This window comes from Phoca vitulina, unplaced genomic scaffold, assembly GCF_004348235.1.
Source record: "Phoca vitulina isolate PV1807 unplaced genomic scaffold, GSC_HSeal_1.0 scaffold25, whole genome shotgun sequence".
NCBI classification, from domain to species: Eukaryota; Metazoa; Chordata; class Mammalia; order Carnivora; family Phocidae; genus Phoca; species Phoca vitulina.
The window spans coordinates 28329033-28333725 of record NW_022589728.1 but is presented as its reverse complement, the minus strand read 5'-3'; positions in this window follow the sequence as shown (position 1 = coordinate 28333725).

Below are 4693 nucleotides of genomic sequence, written 5' to 3'. Positions count from 1 at the left end.
TCAGAGGGGGAGATGAACCATGAGAGACTATGAACTCTGAGAAACAAACTGAGGGTTCTAGAGGGGAGGGGGGTGGGGGATGGGTTAGCCTGGTGATGGGTATTAAAGAGGGCACATACTGAATGGAGCACTGGGTGTTATAAACAAACAATGAATCATGGAACACTACATCAAAAACTAATGATGTAATGTATGGTGATTAACATAACATAATAAATAAAATAATAAAATAAAATAAAATAAAAAGAAAATATCATGGTCCAAAACCCGTGGGATGCAGCAAAAGTGGTCATAAGAGGGAAGTATATAGCAATACAGGCCTACCTCAAGGGGCAAGAAAAATCTCAAATACACAACCTAACCTTACACCTAGAGGAGGTAGAAAAAGAACAACAAATGAAGCCAAAAGTCAGACGAGGAAGGGAAATAATAAAGACCAGAGCAGAAATAAATGATATAGAAACAAACAAACAAAAAACAGTAGAAGACCAATGAAACCAGGAGCTGGTTCTTTGAAAGAAATATCTGCCAAAAAATGGGCAATCTGGACAAATTCCTAGAAACATACAAACTACCTAAACTGAAACAGGAAGAAATAGAAAACTAAAACAGACAGATAACCAGCAAAGGAATCAGTAATCAAAAATCTCCCAACAAACAAAAGTCCAGGGCCAGATGGCTTCCCAGGGAAATTCTACCAAACATTTAAAGAAGAGTTGATACCTATTCCTCTCAAACTGTTCCCAAAAATAGAAATGGAAGGAAAACTTCCAAATTCATTCTACGAGGCCAGCATTACCTTGATTCCAAAGCCAGACAAAGACCCCACTAAAAAGGAGAATTATAGGCCAATATCCCTGATGAACATGGATGTAAAAATTCTCAACAAAATACTAGCAAATTGAATCCAACAGTATATTAAAAGAATCATTCACCACGATCAAGTGGGATTTATTCCTGGGCTGCAAGGGTGGTTCAATATTCACAAATCAACCAACATGATACACCACATTAACTTAAAAAAAAAAAAAGGATAGGAACCATATGTTCCTCTCAATAGATGCAGAAAAAGCATTTGACAAAGTACAGCATCCATTCTTGATAAAAACCCTCAACAAAGTAGGGATAGTGGGAATGTACCTCAACATCATAAAGGCTATGTACAAAATACCCACAGCTAATATCATCCTCAGTGGGGAAAAACTGAGAGCTTTTCCTCTATGGTTAAGAGCAAGATAGGGATGTCCACTCTTACCATTGTTAATTAACTAAGTACTGGAAGTCCTAGCCTGAGCAATCAGACAACAGAAAGAAATAAAAGGCATCCAAATCAGCAAGGAACAAGTCAAACTTTCATTATTTTCAGATGACATGATACTCTATGTAGAAAACCTGAAAGACTCCACAAAAAAAATTGGTAGAACTGATACACGAATTCAGCAAACTGGCAAGATACAAAATCAATGTACAGAAATCTGTTGCATTTCTGTACAGCAATAATGAAGTGGCAGAAAGAGAAATCAAGGAATCAATCCCATTTACAATTGCGCCAAAAACCACATGATACCTAGGAATTAACCTAACCAAATAGGTAAAAGATCTATACCCTGAACACTATAAAACTCTTATGAAAGAAACTGAAGAGGATACAAAGAAATGGAAAAACATTCCATGTTTATGGATTGGAAAAACAAATATTGTTAAAAGGTCTATACTTCCTAAAGCAATTTCCAATAAATGTGAATGAGATTCTTAAAAAGCAGACTCAGGTCCTTGGCTCTCTTATTTTGAAAGTGATTAATCTACACATTTAATGCAATCCGTATCAAATTACCACCGGCATTTTTCAGAGCTAGAACAAACAATCCTAAAATTTGTATGGAATCACAAAAGACCAAAATAACCAAAGCAATCTTTTTTTTAATGTTATGTTAATCACCATACATTACATCATTAGTTTTTGATGTAGTGTTCCCTGATTCATTGTTTTCATATAACACCCATGCAGTACATGCCCTCTTTAATACCCATCACCAGGCTAACCCATCCCCCCACCCTCCTCCCCTCTAGAACGCTCAGTTTGTTTCTCAGAGTCCATAGTCTCTCATTAACCAAAGCAATCATAAAAAAGAAAAGCAAAGCTGGAACCATCACAATTCCAGACTTTAAGCTATATTACAAAGCTGTAGTCATCAAGACAGTATGGTAATGATACAAAAGCAGACACAGAGATTAATGGAACACAATAGAAAACCCAGAAATGGACCCACAACTATGTGGTCAACTCATTTTCAACAAAGCAGGAAAGAATATCCAATGGAAAAAAGACTGTCTCTTCAACAAATGGTGCCGGGAAAACTGGACAGCAACATGCAAAAGAATGAAATTAGACCACTTTCTTACAACATGTTTAAAAATAAATTCAAAATGGATCAAAGACCTAAATGTGAGATAGTAGACCATCAGAATCCTAGAGGAGAACACATGCAGTAAAGTTTTTGACATCAGCTATAGCAACTTCTTACTAGATATGTCTCCAGGGGCAAAGGGAACAAAAGCAAAAGTAAACTATTGGGATTTCATCAAGATAAAAAGCTTCTGCACAGCAAAGGAAAGAATCAACAAAACTAAAAGGCAACCTTCAGAAGGGGAGAAGATATTTGCAAACGACATATCCAATGAAGTGCTACTATCCAAAATCTATAAGGAACTTATCAAACTGAACACCTAAAAACCAAATAATCCAGTTAAGAAATGGGCAGAAGACATGCATAGATGTTTTTCCAAAGAAGACATCCAGATGGCTAACAGACAAATGAAAAGATACTCAGCATCACTCATCATCAGGGAAATATAAATAGAGAACAAACTGAAGTTTGGTGGAGGGGAGGTGGGCAAGGGGACGGGTTATATGGGTGATGGGTATTAAGGAGGGCACTTGTTTTGATGAGCACTGGGTGTTATATGTAAGTGATGAGTCACTAAATTCTACTCCTGAAACTAGTATTACACTATGTGTTAACTAACTGGAATTTAAGTAAAAACTTGAAACAATAACAACAGAAAAGCAATAATAAACAAACAAAAAGGAAATAATACCATAACAATAGGATAAAATGAGTAAATATATATCAGAAACTAAATTGCTGCATAATCAGTTATTTTTATTTATTTCACTTTTAAAATTTTCAATTATTATAGATACTATTATGCTTTTCATTCTAAACAAATCAATTAAAATTAGAATACCATTTAAGCAATAACTACTGTCAAAAAATGTAGGCATCCTTGGTGAAAAATGGTAGAAGAACAATAACTAAAATTAATATTTTTTATTTTATTTAAAGACATCTGATAGATAGATGTTCAATAAATTACTTGTTGGATTCAACCAGATTTTGAAGCATCTTCTTCTATATTGCACTGAACTGCTGTGGTTATATCTCTCCACCCTACTTGACTAAAGGCTCTTTAAAGTCCTATATCATAATATATTTATCTTCATATCCCTGAAAAGAAGCCCAATGAATAGAAGGTATTTAACATGTGCTAATCGATATAGGAGTTCTCAATTTTTTTGGTCTCAGTATCCCATTACACTCTTGGGAATTACTGAATAATCCAAAAAGCTTTTGTTATGTAGGTTATAAATATAGGTGTACCATCTCTAATATGAAATGTATTAGAAATTAAAACAAAAAATTTAAGTACATTAATAATTTAAAATACTAATAATAGACCCATTACGTGGTACTATAAATTGCATGATATTGTGAAAATAACTACATTATCCTACTAGAAGTCCTAGCCTCAGCAATCAGACAACAAAAAGAAATAGAAGGCATTCAAATTGGCAAAGAAGAAGTCAAACTCTCTCTCTTCGTAGATGACATGATACTTTATGTGGAAAATCCAAAAGACTCCACCCCAAAATTGCTAGAACTCACACAGCAATCCAGCAATGTGGCAGGATACAAAATCAATGCACAGAGATCAGTTGCATTTCTATACACTAATAATGTGACTGAAGAAAGAGAAATTAAGGAATCGATCCCATTCACAATTGCACCAAAAACCATTTGATACCTAGGAATAAACCTAACCAAAGAGGTAAAAGATCTGTACTCTAGAAACTACCAAACACTTATGAAAGAAATTGAGGAAGACACAAAGAGATGGAAAAACATTCCATGCTCATGGATTGGAAGAATAAACATTGTTAAAATGTCTATGCTGCCCAGAGCAATCTACACATTCAGTGCAATCCCTATCAAAATACCATCGACATTTTTCACAGAGCTGGAACAAACAAACCTAAAATTTATATGGAACCAGAAAAGACCCCGAATCACCAAGGGAATGTTGAAATAGGAAACCAAAGCTGGGGGCACCACAATGCCTAACTTCAAGCTCTATTAGAAAGCTGTGATAATCAAGACAGCATGGTACTGGCACAAAAACAGACACATAGATCAATGGAACAGAATAGAAAACCCAGAAATGGACCCTCAACTCTATGGTCAACTAATCTTCAACAAAGCAGGAAAGAATATCCAGTGGAAAAAAGACAGTCTCTTCAATAAATTGTCCTGGGAAAATTAGCTACATGCAGAAGAATGAAACTGGACAATTCTCTTACAGCACACACAAAGATAAACTCAAAATGGATGAAAGATCTAAATGTGAGACAGGA